We start from the raw sequence: 23967 nt of genomic DNA on the forward strand, positions 1-23967 counted from the left end.
GAGGTCCAGAATAGCCAAAACGATCTTTAAAAAGAAGAATGAAGTAGGAGAATTCTCACTTCCCCATTTCAAAACTTACTACAAAGCAACTGTAATCAAGACAGTCTGGTATTGGCATAAGAACAGATGTACATATCAACTGAATAAAATTTAGAGTACAGAAATAATCCCTTATATTTATGGCCAAGTGATTTTCAACAATAGCGCCGAGACCGTTTGATTAAGAAATAGTCCTTTCAACAAGCAGTGCTAAAACAATTGGAAAGCTACATACAAAAGAATGAAGTTGGACCCTTACTGCACACTACATTAAAAAAAATTAACTCAACATGGATCAAAGAACTAAATGTAAGAACTAAAACCATAAAACTATTAGACAAAAACATAGGGGCAAATCATCATGACCTTGGATTTCACAAAAGAGTCATAGATATCACACCAAAAAATGAACAAGAAAAGAAAAACTAGATAAAATTTACACTTTGTAAAAATTTAAAAGTTCTGTGCTTCAAAGCACACTATCAAGAATGTGAAAAAAGGCAGCCAACAGAACAGGAGAAAATATAGCCAATTCTCATTATTCAGAGTAATTATGTTCTATAAAGTCACTGTAAATACTGACTTAGCAAATACTGAATCATTTCCCCTAAAGGAAATACAGGATTAGGTTCCTGTGAGCATCTGGTCACAACATTTCTGTCAACCAATCAATACGTAACCTTGTTTTATGTGTGTTTCTGTTTAAGACATCTTATTTAATATATATTGTTGATTCATTAACATTGAGCTCATGGCCAACAGCACTATTGCTCATTCCTGAAGAAAGCCTATCTAATACACATATTTTCTCCAAAGGCACATCATGGCCTTTTGGGCTTTGGAACACTTGGACAGCACTTTTACACTACACTGGAGAGCTATTTTAAATAGTAAAATGATCAATAAAAAGCACAAAAATATGAAAAACATAACAAACATGCTACAAAAAGGACACTTATTTACAGTAAGAGTACTGAAATAAGAAGGCAGATCACTGACTTGTTCCATCTAGAATCTGGGAAGGTATCAGATGTGCCAATCTGCACACCTACATGTCCTCACATGACCATAAAAGCACCATAAGTATTGATTTGGGAGTTATAAATTTAGTGAGTATGTAAATTTGAAAATATGAATCCACAAAGTATGAGAATTGATTGTATTTGCAAATCATATACCTGTTAAGAATGTATGGATCAGGCCGGGTGTGGTGGCTCATGCCTGTAATCCTACCACTCTGGGAGGCCAAGACGGGTAGATCGTTTGAGCTCAGGAGTTTGAGATCAGCCTGAGCAAGAGTGAGACTCCCATCTCTACTAAAAAAAAAAATAGAAAGAAATTAGCTGGACAACTAAAAATATGAATACATAAAAAATTATCCAGGCATGGTGATGCATGCCTGCAGTCCCTGCTACTCAGGAGGCTTTGGCAGGAGGATCACTTGAGCCCAGGAGTTTGAGGTTGCTGTGAGCTAGGCTGACACCATGGCACGCTAGGCCAGGCAACAGAGTGAGACTCTGTCTCAAAAGAAAAAAAAAATGAATGTATGGATCACAATATATAAAGAATTCTTAGAACTCAATAGAAAAAGACACAAAAAAAAAACATTTAAAAATGAGCAAAGGATTTAGATAGACACTTCTCTAAGGAAGATATTCAAATAGCCAATAAGCACATGAAAAGATGCTCAACATCATTAACCAACAGGGAAATCAAAATCTAAACCACAATGAGATGCCACTTCGCACTCACTAGGATGGCCAGAATCAAAATATCAGATAACAATAGAAAGTACAAAAAGATATAAATGGAAACAACAAAAAGTCAAAAGTGAGGGGGTGTGGGGTGGGGTTAAAGTGTAGAATTACTTTTAGATTTTTCTTTGTTTGTAAGCAGAACTAAGTTGTTATATGTTTAAAAGAATTGGTTCTAAAATGTTTTTTGCAAGCCTTGTGATAACCACAAGTCAAAAAACCTACAACAGATATACAAAAAATAAAAAGCAAGCAATTAAAACATGCTACAAGAGAAAATCACTTTTAACAAAGAAAGACAGGAAGGAAGGAAAAGGAAGGGAGGACCACAAAACAACCAGGAATCAAATAACATGGCAGTAGTAAGTCCTTACCTAGCAATAATAACACTGAATGTGAATGGACTAAATTCTCTAATCAAAAGACAACACAAAGTGGCTGAAAAGTGGATTAAAAAACAAGACCTGACTATATGTGGTCTACAAGAAACCCAGTTTACCTATAAAGATATATACACATAGACTGAAATTAAAGGATGGAAAAAGATATTCTATACAAATGCAACCCAAAAAAGAACAGGAGTAGCTATACTTCTATAAGATAAAATAGATTTCAAGACAACATAATGGTAAAGGGGTCAATTCAGCAAGAGGATATAACAATTTTAAATATAATACATATACATCCAACACTGGAATACTCAGATATATATGGCAAATACTATCAGAACTAGAGAGATAGGCCAGGCATGGTGGCTCAAGCCTGTACACCTAGCACTCTGGGAAACCGATTCAGGAGGATCGCTTGAGGTCAGGAGTTCAAGACCAGTCTGAGCAAGAGTGAGACTTTGTCTCTACAAAAAAATTGAAAAATTAGCCAGGTGTGGTGGCACATGCCTGTAGTCCCAGCTACTTAGGAGCTGAGGCAGGAGGATTGTTTGAGGCCAGGAGTTTTAGTTTGCAGTGAGCTAGGATGAGGCCACTGCATTCTAGCTGGGACACCAGAGCAAGACACTGTCACAAAAAAAAAAAAAAAAGGATAAGAGAGATGGACCTCAATAAAATAATCATTGGAGACTTCAACATGCCACTTTCAGCAATGGACAAATACATCCAGACATAAAATCAATAACAACAACAACAACAAAACAGACTTAATCTGCACAGACCAAATGGACCTAATGGGTATTTACAGAACACTTCACCCAACAGCTACAGAACACATGTTCTTCTCTTCAGTTTATGGATCATTCTTAAGTATAGACAATGTTAGGCAAGAAAATAAATCTTAAAAAATTCAGAAAAATTGAAATTATATCAAGTATTTTCTCTGACCACATGAAATAAAACTAGAAAATCAATAGCAATAAGAATATTGGAAACTATACAAATACATGGAAACTAAACAATATGTTCCTGAACAAACAGTGGGTCAATGAAGAGATTAAGAAGAAAATTTAAAAATTCTTAAAACAAATGAAAATGAGAATACAATATACCTAAACCTATGGACTATAGCAAAAGCAGTACTGGAAAGTTTATAGTAATAAGTACCTTTACCAAAAAAGTGGGAAAGTTTCAAATAAACAACCTAATAATGTATCTTAAGAAAACTAGAAAAACAAGGGCAAACCAATCCCAAAATTAATTGAAGAAAAGAAATAATAAAATCAGAGCAGAAATAAATGAAATTGAAATAAAAAAATACAAAAGATCAACGAAACAAAAAGCTGTTTTTTCAAAAGATTAGCAATATTGACACACCTTTAACCAGACTAAGAAAAACAAGAGAGAAGACCCAAATAAAATCAGAGATGAAAAAGGAGACATTACAACTAATACTGCAGAAATTCAAAGGAAACCACTGTGGGTAACTATACTCCAATAAATTGGAAAATCTAGAAGAAATGGATAAATTCTCAAACACATACAACCTACCAAGGTTGAACCAGGAAGAAATCCAAAACTTGAATAAACAAATAACAAATGATGAGACAGAAGCGGTAAATAAAAAGTCTCCTATCCAAGAAAAACCCAGGACCCAGTGGCTTCACTGCTGAGTTCTACCAAGATTCAATGAAGAATAAATACTATTACAGGGGCAACAGTCATAGTGCTAGGTAGACCCCTCCTTAGTAATACCCCATCCTATAATGATGAGTAGGGACAAACTAGGAAGATATTGCAAAACACTACAATGACTGAACAGGTCCAAATAGTGCTCTGTATTAGAAAGAGAAGATTTGATTCTTGTTCTGAGTCCCTTCCACTATTCCTGTCTATCTCACAGGTAGCAGATCAACAGGAAATCCCTTTTTCACATAAGGGCAAACAGAAGTAGATAAGTTAATTTCCAAAAAAATTTATAGAGAATAAGATTTACCAGATTATCAGAAGATTATATATATTATACATGAAACATTTAGACTCCTCATTTAATTTGTGACAAACAGGATTTTAAATAAGAATTTTCACACATATGGAAAGAAAAAATGCTACGTTGTTCCTTCTGGGATTTTTTTTTTTTAATTATTTAATTTACTAAACAATGAAATGCCCTAATGTTTCAAGCCAAACACTCTTCTTTGGCTTCCAACTGTTTTCAGAAATAACTTTTTCCTTGTTAATTTCCAAACCTTGGCTGCATCTCCTGCTAATTTCAAACATATGTCATATATGAAATATGTTATTTTTCCAAACCTAATTTTGGCAAGAGGGGAATTTGGAACCGGCATAGAGAGATTTGGGGGCAAACAAACAGGACAGGTTGAAGCTGCCACAACTCAATAACAATTTTATCTTTTTCTTCTCTCTCTAGGTCCACAAAGGCAAGGACAATAACAAGTGTGCGTGGGCTCTGATAAAAATTTCGAATGAGGAAAAATATACCCTGAAGTTTTATATCTTATCCTGTAACATGTTTTCCAAAAAAGAATAAAAATAATATTAATTTTGGGGGGATACAAGGTGAACGTAAGACCCTGATAACTAGAGTTATATAACCCTGATATTATCTCTCTACTTCCCTGAGACTTACAGTCCAATGAACTGGTAAAACAATGTAAAAAGTTCTTTTTAACTTTCATGAGATTCTCTGCATCGATAGAATTTGGGAAATACCAGTCATTTCTAATTGTATAAAATCAGTTTTCTTTAGATTCTATAAAACTGATTTTGTGAAGAACTAAGTACTGAATACATTAAAAGGATGTGAATTCATTGCAACTCTCTAGATCAGCCCTTGAGGACCAAACATACCCTAAAACACAAATGTTTGTTTCCTTAGAAACATTCAGACTCACGGTGCAGGTAAGCGGGAAGTCCAGCTAATGCAATAAAAAGAACCCGGTCTGGAGGTATAAATCAGGGTCCCACTCCCAATTCCATCCTTTCCTAAAATAGTGTACTGACTGCAAAAATGCACATAATTGTTCACTCTTCCCTATCGCTGCAACCTTTCAAATGTTACTTTGCAGTCCATCCTATCAAGAGATAAAGTTTATTTCACCAACCCTTGCAATCTGCTTATCCAATACAATGCAAAGGAAATGACATTTTGTCAGTTCCAATCCTAGGCCTCATGAGGCATGATGCATTTTCTGTGCTCTCTTGTGCTCTCTTGTGCACTCTCTCTCTCCTCCCGTCTCCCCTCCCCTTCACCACAGTCAGGTGCCTGGGATAGCTTACCGGAGGATAAGACACAGGGAATAAAAATGAGTCAGTCCAGTGCTCCAGATAAGGCTCCAGACAAATGAGCTTATGGCCCAGATCAGCAAAGTCATCCAGCCAATTAACAGCTGACAGTAGACACATGAGTGAGCCTTGCCGTGCCCTGTCCAAGTCAGCAGAAACCATGCAGTTGAGTTATGAACTCAACTGTTTTAAACTTCTAGTTCCTGTTCTAAGTTTATAAATTGTTTTTCTTTTTAAAAAACAACAATAGCTAATTGATACCTCTAAGGTACATCATATATAAATAAGTACAGATGTTCCTTGACTTAAAATGGGGTTACATCCCAATAAACCCATCATGAGTTGAAAAGATCTTAAGTTGAAAATGTATTTAATACACCTGACCTATTAAACACCATAGCCTAGCCTACCTTAAGCATATATTATACTATATATACTATATTATTGAATACTACTATACTGAAAATGAAAAACAGAATAGTCACATGGGTACTCAAAGTACAGTGTCTACTGAATGCTATCACTTTCTCACTATTGTAAAATCAAAAAAAAATCTTAAGTCAAACCATCATAAATTGACTCATAATAGGTTTATTGGTGGGACGCAACCTCATTGTAAATTGAGGGGCATCTGTATTTTTAGGAACTCTATCCATGTAAGTTACTACTAATAAGAAAATCTAAGTTTTAGGAAAGTATTAAAATAGAAATCTACAAATAGTTCATTGCTTAGGAAGATATACATGCTTCATCTATCAGAATTAAATGTTAAATTTAGGCCCAAATGCAAGAACTGGCTCAGTTACAACCCAGCAGATGGCACCTATTCAAACACCAAGAAGGAGCTTGATTCATAGATTTGAAAAAAGTTTAAAAACTCAAACAATAAAATTACTTCTGTATGTCATTGATTTTTAAATGAAGAGATTATTTTAGCAACTTAATTGTTCAATTCAGTTTTTAAAAACTTGCTTCCACTTAGACTTACTTTTAAATTTCCCTGAAGACTAGCTTAGCTTACAGGAGATTCCAGTTTTAAATGGCATCTGGCTGGCTGCCGCTCCCTTCTCTTAAAATACCTATAAGAACCCAGAAAAGGAGATTAAAAACAGCAATGCTAAAAACTGACTAACTATTGACTAAATCTGGAAGGAATTTCCTTGAAGTATTAAACAAGTGGGGCTGAACTGAGCAAAGCAGGTAGGGGCTGATCCATGCATCACTCTGATGATGAGGATGGCCTACCCAAAGGTGAGAACATTTTCCTTCCCACCCACTCTCTGTCCCTTCAGCTTGGAGAAACATGGCTTCTTAGCCTTTTGGCTAAGATCAAGTGTGACTTAGAGAAATATTCTTATATCCACTCAGAAAAAATAGTTATTCCTTAACTGAGTAGGTGATATGAAACAGTCATAATACTTAATGCCTCTCCTCCTCTGAAGTCCCAACATCTTTTTATATCCTGCAATTACCCAAACATAGGAAGACAAAGCAGAGAAAGAATACAAGGAGATTAGAAGCCATATATTACATCCCAGGTAGAGTGATCCATAATGTTATATGGTAGAAAGAAGAGACTAGAAGAGTCTTTTTAAAGTTTGTTTTAGGGGACTAATATATATTCCATCAACTCCGATCACCAAAGAATCAGGCTTGGGGCTAAGAAGTGACACTATCATGGTTTAGCCAGAAGAACCAACTTGGCAAATGCCTACTATGAGAGGGAGTTACAGGATACAGACATTAGACACTGGAATTTATGCTGGGAATTAAGCACATCTACTGACCTTTCAACTAAGAATGGGCTCAATCAGCTCCCAAGTAGACAATAAAAGAAACCATCTTCACATGTACCATGTTGGCAAATACTAGGTCAAAGATAGCTATCAGCTTTCAAGAAGGTATAAAAAATTAATTATCAAAATAGAGTCAGTGGGCTTCATTTCTGGGAACATAGAGTAGCTATATTTTTCCCTATTCTTCCTGCTAAGTACAATTAAAAACCCTGAGTGTTTTATATTAAACAAATATAATAAGATTCTCAAAGATGGAGATAAGAAGGCAGACTAGCTAAAGACTTCAGAACACAAAGAAAGATGTGGTGGTGGTGAGTTCCCTTGGTTTTCCTATTGCCTCATATCTCTCAAATTCCGAGCTGAAAAATCTGAAAATCAGGAAATGCCAAAAGGTACAGAGAAGAGAAGAAAAAAAAGAAAAGAAAAGAAAAGAAAGAGTGGAGCAGAGCAAGGAAGGAAAGGGAAGGGAAGGGAAGGGAAGGGAAGGGAAGGGAAGGGAAGGGAAGGGAAGGGAAGGGAAGGAAAGGAACCCCAACAAAACCTACTATCTCTAGCTAAAGGACCAGGAAAAAAGTAGCCTTGCAAGACAGAAAACTTTTAGACAGTAACAGCTTTACTACAGACAAACACAATATGTCAAGAAGCAGGAAGGACTCAAATTAAATGAAAACAAACAAAGCCCAATAAATACCAACAATGAGATGACAAACATGTTGGAATTATTTGACAAAAATTTGAAAAATCCAATATAAAAATGCTTCAACAAGTAATTACAAATGAACTTGAAACAAAATTTTAAAAAATGAGTCTCAGCAAAAAAACTGAAAATCTCAGCAAAGATATAGACGATATAAAAAAGAATTAAGTACAAATATTAGAACTGAAAAATACAATAGCCAAAATAAAAAACTCAATGTATGGTTTCAACATTAAAATGTAGGTGACAGAAGAATTAGTGAACTTGAAAATAGTACAATAGAAATTACCCAATCTGAAGAACAGATAAAATAGATTGTTTAAAAAAATGAACAGAACCTCAAGGATTTGTGCAACTATAAAAATAGATCTACTATTTGCATGATAAAAGTCCCAGAGATAATATGCCGAAATAAAAAAAAAAAATAAAATAAAAATAACATAATGAAAAAAAAAAAAAGTCCCAGAGGAGAGGAGGAAGATGATGAGGCTGAAAAAGCACTTAGGGAAATAATAGGTAAAACTTACCAAATTTGGTAAAAGACAAATTTACAAAATCAAAAGGGTAAGTGAACCCCAAACAGGGCAAATCAAAAGAAATTCACATCAAGATAAAGTATAATTAAACTTGTGAAAACTAAAGACAGAAAAAAAATATTCGATCAGGTTAGGAAATGACACCTTACTTTAGAGGAAAAGCAATTCAAAGAAAGTTAATTCCTCATCAGAAACCGTGGAGACCAGACAGAAGTGGCACAACATTTTTCAAATGTTGAAATAAAAGTTCTGAAACCCAAATCTTATATTCCATGAAAATATCTTTCAGGAATGAAAGGAAAACCAATACACTCTCAGATGAAGGAAAACTAAGAGAATTTGTTGCCAGCAGATCTGTCCTTTAAAAATATGGCTAAAGAAAGTTCTCTAAACAGAAATCAAATGACAAAAGTAGGAATCATAGAATATTGGGAAGGAAGAAAGGAAACAGTAAGCAAAATATAGGTAAATAGAATTGACTTTCCTCCTCCTCTTGAGTCTTCCAAACTATGTTTGATAGTTGAAGAAATATTTTGTAACATTGTCTGATGTACCAAGAATATAAAATAATATCTAATACAATTACTAGGTGCCAGAAATTAATTGTCTTACATATACTAACTCATTTAGTCCATATAAAACTCAATGATCTAAATGCTATCATTATCTTCATTTACAAGTAAGGCAAGGAGAATTCAAGTGACTTACATTAAGGGCAGGAGTTGGGGTGTGCACCTAAGCAAACTTGTTTCAGTGACTATAGCCTTCACATATACAACCACTTCCATAATTAGTACATGGAATAACTACCTACCTCACACACACACACACACACACTCACACACACACAAGATAATGAACTCTAAAAGTCTTAGAATTACAAAGAATTCTTAATAAAAATTTTTGATACAGGATTGAAGGGGAGGGCTAATAGCTGATTCTTTCCTCTAGCTTCACTGATGCCTATGGCTAACTCAAAGCATTGTTAGGAGTACATCTACTATGATTCCATGGTAAATAAGAATTTCCAGCCAAAGATTTGTACAGAGCAAGAACTTGTACCTGATCATTGAAATTATTTAAATTATCTATTGAGAAATGAGGAATCTATAGTGATAAGATGCAGCTACACTGGAGAAGACAAGCTTCTCCTGTATCCCTCAAGAGGCTACTTGAGAAGCTATGCGAAACTTGAAGAGCCCCCTGAGCTGACAGATTCCCCACATTGAGATGGGCTATCCACCCAGCTTCACCCCCCGAAACCATGCATAATCACAGTGGGAAATAACTGGGAAATTCAAATCTGTGCCTGAAAATCACAAAACCTCTTCTTATGTTGTTGTGCATGCTTTCATTCTCCATCTATATCTATTCCTAATGCTAAATTAACTTCAAGTTGGGTGAAACACATTGTGTTTTGTGAGTGTGATTGTTACTCCAAACCCAAGACCACTGCTGCAGAATGGGCATTTCACAGAAAATATCAATTGATTTCTTATATATCTTAAATTACCAATTACAAGGTGTATTGCAGAATGACATCCTTTCACAAAAACAAAAGTATGAAACAATGCTAGCAAGAAATGTGCATCAATATTTAATGATGGCAAAGGTGAAGTGACATAAGCATTTTCTAACACTTCTTTGGTAACAATCTAATATACTCTTTCCAGAAAAAAATTTTGATATTTATTTAAAAGAATCTTTAATATGTTCCTGTCTTTTTAACCATTCATTTCATTTCTAAGATTGTACTTAATGAAATAATCAAGGTCTAGATAAATATTTATGGTAAAAACTACTCTTCATAGTGTTGTAATTAAAAATATTTTAAAGGTAAATTAATATGACTTACTATTAATGGCCATCACAAATAATGTTTTTGAAGAATGTTAGATGGTTTAAGGTTAGATTCAAGATAAAAAACTAAAGGGAAAAATAAGAATTCAAAACTGCATGCAGAGCATGATTCCAACTGTGTTACATATGCACATACCACACTCAAACACATGCACTGGAAGGAAATGCACTGAAATATTAGCCATGTTCTTTTAGAGAAGTGTGAGTATGGATAATTTTTGTTTTCTTTTTACACCACTGAAATTTAATCTCTAGGAGAAGAAAAAATACATCTGTCTTATTCACTGCTATATTTTGAGCATGACTCATACATAATAGGTGCTAAATAAATATCTTAATGAATTCTTATTTTCTCCTTGTCTAAGTATTTTAATAAGTATTTTTAATACAGAATAAAGTATTAAAATAAGAATTTTAATACTTATTAAATAAGTATTTAATACTTATTAAATATTATATAATATTATTATTGATTAATATTATTAATATTATATAATATAATTATTAATTATTAACATGATTTAATATTATATAAATATTAAGTATAAAGTATAATATTTTAATACTTATTTAATAAGTACAGTATTAAAATAAAGTATTTTTAATACTGAATAAACTGAAAAATTTATTCAGTATTAGAAAGTTTGTGTGTGTGTGTATAAAATCTATACTTGAGTAAATTTTATCTACTGATTTGTAAATGGGTTAATTTCTGTATATGGGAATTTAAATTATATACTATATAATTCTAACCCAAAAGATTTTGCTCCCAATCTCAAGGCTATGCACCTAGAACATCAAACTTTTATTAGTTATTTCCTTTGCTCAGCAAAAAAATATTTAGGAAGTATGTCTATTTCCAGAATCTTTTTGACTTTACACTTTCCCCATTATTCTCAATTTCAACGCCAAAAAATACAGCTAGATAGGTAGATAGATAACATAACTCAGGGGAATAAGCTTGGGCATTTATTAATGAATTGTTTGCATAGAGATCAAGATTTTTTTGTTTCATAAACATATAAAGTGTATTTGAAATGAAGTTCTAAGAGATTATCATGTTATATAAAAATAGGAGATTCCCAATAAAAATTTCATTCAGTAATACACATGCCACATTGTCATCCTTCAGGAGAAACTGACACCCAAAGAACAGATGTTGACAAAACTCTTTGATTTCAATGGTGGAGAAATTGGCTAATTTAAGCAAAAGATGTTTAATAATTTACTGAATCAGGAAGCCATGGATACACACAGCTTCTAGTACAGTGAGATCAATGGGCTCAAACGATATTATCAGGGCTCTTGTTCTCTCTCCACTTCATGATTCTTTCTCTACCTAGCTACATTCTACATACTGGCCGTCACCACACAGTAGTCAAGATGGCCACCAGAAAGCCAATCACATCTTTCCAGCATAGTATCATCAACCTAACATTTCCAGAAATAGAATTTCCCTCTCAACATCCATATGAAATACTCTGCTCAATACTATGGAATAGTCTGCTTAGCCCTTTCCCAAAGTTCGTCAAACTCAAGATTAAGGGCAGAGTCCTCCACACTACCAAGTCTGCCCAAGACTTCTGACACCAACTGCAATGAGTTAGCCCAAGTGCAAAGTCAGAACGAACAGTTCCCACAAGACTGCCCTCACTTCACACATCGGCCGCCACTTCAGGGTTCCCCAGGGCAACCCTCACTTCAGACCAGCTGGCTACAAATTTAGGGGTCCCCATGATCACTCTTAGCTTCAAAAATTTGTTAGAATGACTCACAGGACTCAGGAAAGCATTATACTTATAATTACAGTTTAATTATAGCAAAAGGAGACAAATTAGAACCAAGCAACAGAAAAGATGCAAACGGTGAAGTCTGGGAAGTGGCAGATGTGAAGCTTCCATCATCTTAGGGACGCATCACCAGCATTAATAAATGACAATACTCAGAAAGTACTATCAGCTAAAGAAGCTCACCCAAACTTCCATGTCCTTAGTTTTTATTAGGGTTTCATGATGTAGGCATGATTGATTGAACTATTACCCATATAGTATAAGATCATTTCCAGCCCCCATACTTCCCAGATGTCAATCTGACATCACATAGTCTAAGAGATCCACCAAGAGTAACCTTATTAACATAGACTACCAGGTGTGGTCCAAGGAATGCCCTCCACCCCCTGCCATGAATAACAAAGAAAATCTTAAAAGGAAATTCCAAGTATTTAAAGGTTACCTCCCGGGAACTGGGTTAAAAGGCTAAATCTAAGTTCTTTATTACACAGCCCAATGCCCAACCCTAAAAGAAACCATCACTAAAGTTTAGTAAATGAAATAATCTGATTGGCCAAACTGGATCATCCTTATATCCCAGGGGTGGGAGTACAGAGTGCTAGACAAGAAGTTTCCAAAAGAAACCATAAGATAATTAGGACAATATATATGTGAAGGGCAGACATAAGCTTTAGCCACAGTTGTCTATTACAATTGGTCACAAATAATTACCTCATTATAAAAAAAAAAAAATGAATGGGAGTCTTAAGGGAGGGAGGAAGATAGGATTCTAAAAATTCCATGATTAGAAATTAATCAAAGAGAAACCCTTCTGTGTAAAACATTAAACATGCATATAAGGAAGCTATTTGAAGAGTATGGTTTCAATAAATAATTTGTCTGTAGTTTGAGCTTTAACAGCAGGAATACATTTCTCCTTTTCTTGTTTCCTTTGAACTGTAATGCCTAACAAGCATAACTGCTTTTGCCAAAGAAAAGCATTGTTCTAAACCTCAGTGTTCTTATTTTTAACATGAGGTTATTATGTACCATATAGGATTGTTAAGACAATTGAAGAAAAGGTAAAGTGCCAATGACATCTGGCATCTAATAGATGGTATCAAACTGATATCTGTTGCTGCCGCTGCTGCTGCTCCTAATAAAAAGCAACAGTTCACACATAGGAAACAAAGATAACCAAATCTGCATGATCACCACCTGGGAAAAGCAGATCTGGAAGAATCCCTTTTTAGTGCTTCAGAGTGAGAGAGGAGTGCATGAAGGAAAGAGATTTCACAGGAAACAAATGCCCGGATTTCATGCTTCTTTTCCACCACTTTATGTGCTGAGCAACCATAGGCAAGTCATTTTACCTCTCTGGGCCCCAACTATTTCACCTGTATAGTGGGAATGATGATGCTTTTTTTTTTTTACAGTCTTACTAGATTCTTCATATGATTTGTTGAGAAGATATTATATACAGTAAGTGGCATTAGCAGTTTTGTGATTATCTTTTACTTTGTCCCTACAAAGAAATGTTATGCAATTAAGTAAAATGTGTAAATGTTAATCATTTGCATAATTATTGTGTTGAGATAAAAGTTATTGTCTTTACTACTCCACAAACACGAGATGCACCTTACCATATTAAACAAGTATAAAATGCTAAAGGTATATCTAGTAATACATAAGGGTTACAATTTATGACTATGATAAAGGAAAAGATAGATGGCTATAAACTTGTATATTTAGCAGTAGTAATGGCAGAACTAACCAATGTCAACCCTTTCAACTGGAATATCAGCATGAGCACAGTATGATAGAATTATGAATACCATCTTTGGAACACCCAAGATCCAAGTTCCTTGGGAACAAATATCTCAAGCCACATAAGATATATTTAGTGCTGTTATATTAAGGGTCATATGATTTAAACAGTCACTTTTAACGTGAAAGTGTTATTCGAATTCATGACCAAAGCATAACACACACATATATAACCCTACCCATTTATCTCCCTAAAATACCACTTACATTCTGCCACATCCTTGCCCAGGAGGCTACAATCCAATCAACCGTTTGATTTCACAGGAGGAGATTTTAAAAAGCATAGAGCATGAACCCAAGCTCCCTTGCCTGGGTCTGGACATAGTCTGAGGTGTCGTGTATTCTTGAGAACTCCCTGGCAGGATCGGGCTGAGACTGAGACTTTGCCTAAAACACACACCCCCCCTTCCTTGCTCACCTGCTTCCCTTTCCCCAAACTCCCTTGCTCATTTCTTCTGGAAGCACTTACTTAAGAAATCACTTGCTCACACATACTCACCACAAGATCTGCTATGGAGAATCCATCCTAACACAACACCTTTATCAAAACAGTTCATGACATTGGTTTCACCATGTTTTCTGCAATTATCCATCATTCATCAGGAGAACTAGTTTTCTCACCCACTATGCTTATTCCACACTACTCTTTAAGCTTGCTGTTTCCCCCACCCACCCAAGGTGCCTCTTCCTTGTCTCTGAGACATCAACACCTCCTACCTTTCAAAACCAAACTCTAGATACCCCTCTACCCCATGAATAGCCTACAGCCTTACCAAATAAACATGAGTTGGACCATGAATCACCCACAATCAAACTTACCCTGACAAGTCTAGCACACATAATGCTGTCTTCTCTGACAACTTCTGTATTTAATGTCAAATCCACACTGATTCCTTAATTTACTCAACAAATATTTGTGCGATTACTATGTACCAGAAACTATATTTGCCATGGGGAATGAAATGACACGTGAGGATAATTCTGCCCTCGTGAAGCTTACAGTCAAGTTAAGGGTACATGCTTAAGCAAATAATTACACAAATAAATGTTATGTTATGACAAGGAAAGCCATATGGTGTTAAGAGAACATAAGAGTAGTAAATGTCCTTATATAAGACTTCTCTAAATAAATAACAAAGAAATAATGACCTAAAATTACTGTTATGGTCCTACTCTCTATGCTAGGGTTTCTTCTTGAACCTCACCTTCCTCCACAGAAATTGTATCCAAACTTTGTATGAGGGTGCATTATTCTTTTAATAGATTTTTAAAGGGTTCATGACCCCAAATTTGGTACAATGCCAACCCTGTAAATAAACGATGCTCTTTTTTTTATTAATTGCTTCCTACATTTCCCTTATTTGTAGGTTCCTGTTTATGGAAATGTTAGCATTTTTCTTTTGTATCTGATATCATTTAGTATAATTTAGACATATGCTCATCACTTAACATATATTTATTTTCCTCTCTGTTTTCAGCCTCTTTCCATAGAACTTAGACTCTCAAAAGCAAATAAGAAAAGTGTCTTTATTTTCTTTATAGAATAAGAGCCCATTTTCAGTAGTTGTGGGTGGGGTGAAAAATGATTATCTTGGTTTTGTGTGGGTATCAAGAAAACAAGATCAACAAAACAGGATTTGCATGTTAAAACCTGCTTGTGTCAGGCTAGTGCCAAACAACTGTCACTACACCCTTTCTGCGGTCTGTTTCTTCAGGGAGTTAACACTTTCATTCTGGGAACTCCCTGATGTTTTCCCCATCCCCAAACCCTAACTACCCTAAAAGGACTTTATCAGGTAAAAGCAGAAAACATTCATTTCATACACAAACAGATGAAAGCTGATACTTAATCAATTATACTGATAATGTAAAAGAGAAACACAATTAAAATTTCACTTCAAATACCAATGGAAAATATTCGTGACTATACACAACTGAAAAAATTTTATATGTGTATAGACTAAAAAATAAATATATTTATATAAATATGCTTGCAATATGTATATTTATGAATGCATTTTTGTTGTTATGTATAGATAAATGTATGGATAAGCTACAATTTCTAATTCACAATAAATATGTGAACAGAAATTAATAAAATAATAAGATTGTGCTAGATTCCAATATATTTCTAAAGCATTGTTAAAAATGTAACAATTTCAACAGCTTTTACCTGAATTCCAGGTCTTAAAATACACTGAAGTGAAATAATTATGTAAAATGTGCATAACATGGAAACCACAGAAAAATATTAAAACAATGCAATACAATAATTAAGTTGGATAATCAAAGGACAAACAAAGGCTGGGCACGGTGGCTCATGCCTGTAATCCTAGCGCTCTGGGAGGCCGAGTGGGAGGATCACTTGAGGCCAGGAGTTTGAGACCAGCCTAAGCAAGAGCAACCGCCCCCACTTCCCTCCCCACCCTACCCCATATCTCTACTAAAAATAGAAAAATTAGCCAGACATTGTGGCATGCACCTGTAGTCCCAGGAGTTTGAGGTAGGTGTGAGATAGGCTGACACCATGGCATTCTAGGCACTCTATTCGAAGCAACAGAGTGAGAATCTGTCTCCAAAAAAAAAAAAAAAGACAAACAAGGCTTTAAGTTTGTGGTACACACCCATGAAAGATCTAAAGCGAGAAGAAGGCTTGTATAATTCCATAGTCTCATTTTATGCTGTTCTTAAACTTCAAGCCTAATGAATCTCCAAGACAAGTTGTTACTGGAATATCATAAACAGATGACACCATGTACAAACATCAATATTTTAACAGACTGCCACTCTTGTATGATCCAGGGACCAAATGCCAGATTTTAAAAATTTATTTCTTTTTCCCCTAGGTTGCCAGCCTTCATACCCCTGCACCCCTGCCTAGCACTTCCATCATAGCTGTACAGGTACAGGGAAAGGAAGTTAGATGCAAATAATATTGGCAATTAATAACCACTCAGGTACAAAGTCTGATAGAGTAGGTTAAAATCCAAAGTTCACTCTCAAAGCAAGATTTGATTTATAGTTTCTTACCGATGGTGTTCATTTCTCATTAGCATATGTGGCTGAGTGTATGCCAAGTACTTATATATTAGAAACCAAGTCTCAAAGACAACTTTAAGAAGGAAGCATCAAGTACAAAATTACTTTGCCATACAGGGATTGAGGGAGTATATAGGTCATTAATATTGCCAGCTACTGCTACTACTTTTAGGGGTCTTTGGGCCAAATCAGTGTTCTCAACATTTTTATCCTCCCAGGAATATCGAGCCCCTATGGACATATGGGATTCTCCATGCTGACTCTACCCTCTTCTTCTGCTGTTGCAATGCAAGTAAATGAAAAATGATTTTACTGTAAGACGAGCTTTAATTTAGCTCTCGATTTTTAAATTATCCTTAAACATCGGCATTTCGATTATTAATGGCAAATTATCCACCGCGCGCTTCAAAAGTGATGAAGACTGACCAATATGTTGATACTCCAAAGGGGACAGTTGCTAGCCTCAATCAATTGACACTAACTTGCCTGTTCTAACCAAAACACTGTGAAGTATTTTGTACAACATCATAGAACTGAAAGAGGAAATACATAGGTAGCCACTTAGTCCTGTGTTTTACAACTCTTCTCTCTGGAACTGTCACATATACTGAAAGATCATCATAATTTTTCTCTCCTCCCTACTGACAGTTTGGAGACAGGCTGATGAATATGAGGGAGGAATGTCGCATGTGTATCGTATATACAGCATGACTGTAGAAGTGTGCTATGAATGAAACCATGTCCAGAGGCCAGGGAAATGGCAGCTTCACTGTGCCCCAAGAAGTCCCACTGGACTGTCGGAGATCAAGAAAGACTCATTAAAGTCAGCGGGACAGGCCCTAAGTGTTTACTTCACTTTATTGTCAGCCCAGAGCAGCACTATTCAAATAGCAGTCATACTTGGGTTGCTTTCACTATGCAAATTAAACAACTCAAGAATTTTTAATAACAATGGATTTTTAATTGGCATATTAAATTCCTGCTCCCCACCCCCACCCCCAAGCCAAGGCACTCCTCCAGTAACTAAGATTAAGCCTTTTGTGGAATTATAAACTTGGAGAGATTTTTAAAGGAGAGAGGGACAGAACGCCAGGTGGGATTTAGCCAAAGCTGTCACAGCTCTGGTTGTTACCACTCATAATCCATCTTGCTGAATCAAAAAGCAAACTGTGAACAAACAGCTTAGACAATTTGTTTGAAGATACACTCCTGTCTTTCTAGGAGGGATTAAGTCATGGCTACAGTTTGTTTGGAAAATGATTATCCACATGAAAATTATTAAATTCATGTGGCATCTCTTTGAGTCAAAGTGTTTTATAACTTTTCATCTCTCAAGCACAGTAATAATAATGCTGTGGTTTTTATACTAAAACAAACCCTCTCCACAGTCTTTTAAATTTTTTTGCATTTGCCAAAAGAATACAGAAGATACTGACTTTCAAATTTTTAAATAATAAGGATTCAGACTCTGCCTTTAAAGAGGAATCACAGCAATACAAGATGTAGAAAGAGGGGAATATTTGCAGCATTTATTCCAAACACTGGGTTCTATAAAAGCCACATTAGTGCCCTGCTGCAATAGGGGAGCCAGATTAGGTGACTAAAAACTTGAGTAAGAAGGGAAGAATAAAGCCAACCCTGTGATGCATTTCAGAAATGAAGTATTTTCACATGGAATGGAATGATGTTAAATTTTCATTGTGGTAAATGGCTCCAAGTCTTGGAATACAGTATCTCTTTAAATATATAAGCAATCTGCCTCCCTGGTACCACCAAATATTGCATTTTTTATGCTCAAGGTACTACTGGTAGTCAAGTACCCTTGAATTAAGATGGGGGGAGGGAGGTAATTTAATAAACACTAAATGGTTGCTAGATGTCAGGTACCATGGTGGGGCCTGGATAAACAGGATTAATAAAATTCTTCCCCTGTCCTCTTGAGCTCACAGTCTAGTAAGGGAGACAGAGAGGTAAACTATAGATTACTATGCTTTGTGATAAGACCATTGTAGAAGGGTAACCACTAGGGTTGCATAAGCAGACTCCACAGGATGCAGGCAAAAGAAAAACAAACTTCATTCATTCCCCTCGCAGACCGTTTATAACTAATCTGTAGACTTATTTTTCTCTTGCTCTTTGAAGGAAATGTTGGGTGAGGAAAGGTCCCATAATTTTCCTAACCACTCTTCTTTTCAGTCACTCATACTGCCAATAATAATCTAGCTCAGCAATTAAAATGTCCAGCCATCAAAACACCAACTTCACTTAAAGTTAAAACTTCTTCCTTCTGCCAAAGTGGTAGTGATTTTAGGCTGGGGAGCCTAGAGTGAAGGAGGAGGAGGGAATGTCTTCTTTTTCTCTATTTTTTCCACCTTGCAATTTCTCATCCATCCAATTCCCATCTCCATACACAAGGAAGCCTCTACTTCCATCAGGGATGAAGTCAGACCAAGGGAGAAGGAAGCGTCAGGAAATGTCTTAACTTGATTGGTACTACTGAACCTGAATGAAAAGGATTCTTTCTCTCAGAAGGGGTGTTAATATATTTATTCCACAAATATTCACAGAATACCAATTACTTTCCAGGCACTGTAATAAACACAAAGGACACCTAATATGAAAATCAAAGTCCCTGATTTCATGGAGTTTATAGTCTACTGGGGGCTGTAAGTAAACATACTATAAATATATAGAATATATTTTTGGCAGAAAATAAAAGAATATATTCTTATATAAATTATATATAAAATATGTTAGACAGTGACAAATGCTATGGAGGAAAATTAAGCAGGATAAGAGAGATAGGGAACCAGAGGAGGTAGGTGCTATTTTATTTAGGACAACAGGAAACTTTCTTTGATAAGGTGATACTTGAGCAGAGATCTGAAAAAAAAAAAAATGGAAGGATTTAGCCAGACAAGTATCTGGATAAAAAGCATTCTAGCCTGAGACTGCAAAGGCCCTGAGGCAGGCAAATGTTTGACATGTTCAAAAAATAATAAGAAGGCCAGTAGTGTGGCCAGAGTATAATAAGCAAAGGAAAGAATACTGAACATAACTCTACAGACATGGAGGGAAGTCAGATCATATGAAAGGTACTCAGAGGCAACTGGGCTTGTTTCTGAGTTAAAAAGAGAAGTTTCTGGAAGTTTCGAGCAGAGAAGTGGCATACTAGAACATATATTTTTCAAAGATCAGTGGAGAATAGACCTGAAGGCAAATGTGGAAGCAGGAAGACAATTGGGAGCCACAAGGATTCTGGCACGAGATGGTGGCTTGCTCCACTGTGATGAAGGAGAAGAAAATTTAATTGGAAAAATTCTGAATATGTTATAAAGGATTCGATGATAGACCGATTACAGGATATGAGATTAATAAAGAAGTCAAAGTTGACTCCAGAGTTTTGGCCCGAGACAGTCAAAGAAGAATGTTGCCATTTATTGAGATACAAAAAAAAAAAATGTGAGAGAATAAGGTTTGGTTAAAAAAAAAAAACAAACACAAGGGCATGTGTTGTACATATTAAGTTTAAGCTTCCTATCTGATATATAAAATGAATACACAAGTGGACCATTTATATATACATCTTTTAAATTTATTTTAAAAACTTTTATCAAAGGTACATATGCACATGTTTTAAAGAGTCAAATACTTATACAAGGAATATTTTTTAAATGTTAACAGTTTGACATACAAATTTCATTTCTCAGCATCTACTTAGACAAGTACTTGAAAATATGCACAATGAGGCATTTATAAGGATGTTCCTGGCAGCTTTGTTTAAAATAATAAAAATAGTGAATAAATTTTAATAATCTAAAAAAATCCATAATATTCATTTAAAGAAATACTATGTAGCAGTTTTTAAAAATGAGGTACGTCTACAGACACTACCGTGTTTCCCCGAAAATAAGACAGGGTCTTATATTTATTTTTCCTCAAGAAGACACCCTAGGGCTTATTTTCAGGGGATGTGTTTTTTTTTTTTTTTAAGTACGGTACAACAATAGACATTTATTCAAATATAGTTAAGTCGTCTTCTTCTGGAATGTCATCATAACTCTCCAAACCCCGAATTTCATCCTGAATTTCTTGCAACTTTATTTCCTTTAGAACCATTGGCCCCAATCTCTCATGTCCAGCAACAGAGCTCTTATGGGGCAGATGAGAAGGGCTGCTCATCTTCTTTATCTCTCCGAGACAAAATGCATGGGTTGTGCAGATACACTGCGTAGCCACGCCCATCACTAGGTCTTATTTTCAGGGTAGGGCTTTATATTGAGCAAATGCTTAGAAATCCTGCTAGGGCTTATTTTATGGGTAGGTCTTATTTTGGGGGAAACACGGTATTATAAATATATTGAAAAGACACCTGTTGAATAACGGATTCATGTTGCAAATATACAAAATATTATACCTTTTTATGTAAAATGAATTAATAAACTATATATATTCTAAGTCAATACATAGCACAGAATGTACATCAAACTGAAAATAGCAATAATAGAGTATTTACCTCCCTAGAAGGGGTGATCAGTGGGAGTCTTTAGATTTATGAAGACTTAATTGTTTAACTCAGATAATGTAATCATACATGACTTATATGAGAATTATTAATAATAATTTTTTTAAATAGCCCCTATCCTAAAGGAACTTGTTTCAGGAAAGTATGGATAATGAGGATTCTGGTGTTTCTCTGTCAAGCATACTTTTCCATCCAATTAACCTAATCTTTAAAGAACTATACCCCTACTTCATTTTATCCTGAGGGGCATTCATTCTATTCTCTTATCATCAGAGGTAAGTTCATAACCTAATTGGGCCCATCAACATCTCTAATCCTATGTCTACATTTTTTTTTTTGCTTCAGGAATTAGAAAATATTCAATATAAGGCCTTATTTTTTATTTAAGCTACTTTAAGTTGGATTTCTACCAACTTGCATCCAAAATAGTTCTGACAAATACAGGAAGACATACGCTTAAACAGATATTTTCAATAGAATAAGCCAAGGGAAACAGAAAGAAACACCATGGGAGGTAATATACTAAGATAGACTGCTATAAATTAAAGATGTGCACTATAAATTGTAAAGCAACAACTAAAGAAACAAAGAGTTATAGCTAATAAGTCCCCCAAAAGGAGAAAAATAGTGTCATAAAAAATGTTCAGAGTATGAAACACCAAGAGGGAACCCTAATGTAGACTTCGAACTCTGGGTGATAATAATGAATCGATGTAACAAATGTACCACTCTGGTGGAGGATGTTGATAATGGGGGAAGCTATGTATGTGTGAGGGCAAAGGATATATAAGAAATCTCCATATCTTCCACTCAATGTTACTGTGAAACTAAACTGCTCTGTAAAAAAAAAGTCTATTTAAAAAAACCAATACAAAAGTAGACAGAAAAAGAGGACACGGATTACGAATAATGTATTGGACAAAGAGAAAACGAACAGCAATAAAGTAGATTTAAACCCAACTATATCAACAATCACCTTGTATAATACATAAATGGTCTGTATTCATTTTCTATGACTGCCATAATAAATTACCATAAACTTAGTAGCCTGAAACAACACTATTTATTATCTCAGAGTTCTGTATGTCAGAAGTCTGGTACAGGTCTTACTGGGTTAAAACCAAGGTCAGGGCTGCATCCCTTTCTGGAGACTCTGCGAGACAATCTATTTCCTTGCTGATTCCGGTTGTTGACAGATTCAGAACCATGTACTTATAGGACTCAGGTCTCTGTTTACTTGCTGTCTATCAACTGAGGGCTGTTCAAGCTTGTAGAGACTGTGAGACTGTCTGCATAGCTTAGCTCATGGTCCCCTTCCACTATCTTAAAGACCAGAAATAGAAGGTCAGATTCTATCTCGAACTCTCACATTTTGAACTTCTCCAGGCTCTTCTGTCTTCAAATCTCTCTAACTTCTACTCAGAAAGGTTTTCAGATTTTAGGGCTCATATGATTAGTTAGGCCAACATGAATAATTCAGAATCTCCTCTATTTTAAGGTCAGGTGATAAACAACCTTAATTTCATCTGAAAACTTAATTCTTGTATGCTATGTAAAGTAACATATTCACAGGTTCAGAGATTAGGGCATGGACATCTTTGGGAGGGGGGGAGCATTCATGTACCTACCACATGATCTAATTACTCATTAAAAGACAGAAACTGTCAGATAGAAATTTTGAAGCTATAATGTACAACAACCAAAATAAAAACTCACTAGAGGAGCTTTACAGAAGATTTCAGGAGGCAGAAGAAAGAATCAGCAAATTGAAGAATTGTCAAATGAAATTATCCAGTCTGAGGAGCAGAAAAAAAAAAGAAGTGGGACTACCTCTATTAGTATCAAACTAAGTAAATTTCAGAGAAAAGAATATTACATGAAAGAATGAGAGTCATTTCATAAAGATAACAGATAAATTAATCAATAAGATATAACAATCCTAAACATTGAGCACCTAATAAAAGAGCTTCAAAATACATGAAGAAAAACAGCACTCCCAGGAGATATAAACAAATCCACAATGATAGTCAAAGATTTCAATAGCCCTCTCTCAATAATTTTAGAACACATAGACAAAAAATAGGTAAGGACATGGAAGACTTGAACATGCTAGCAACCAACTCAACATAATTAACATTCATAAAACACTCTACACAGCAACAAATGAATATGCAAGTGCATGGAAAACATTTACCAAGATAGAACATATGCTGATCTAAACAATAAATCACAAAAAAATTAAACCTATTCTATTTAGACAAAGTAAAGGAATTTTTTAATCGATATCAGAAAAATCTGTGAAAATCTCCAAAAATTTGAATTTAAATAAGACATCTCCAAATAATCCATGGATCAAAGAAGAAATCAAAAGGAAAACTGAAAGTATTTTGAATGGAATGAAGGTAAAACACAACATACTGACATTTGTGAGAT

Source organism: Microcebus murinus, chromosome 12, assembly GCF_040939455.1.
Source record: "Microcebus murinus isolate Inina chromosome 12, M.murinus_Inina_mat1.0, whole genome shotgun sequence".
Classification (NCBI taxonomy): Eukaryota; Metazoa; Chordata; class Mammalia; order Primates; family Cheirogaleidae; genus Microcebus; species Microcebus murinus.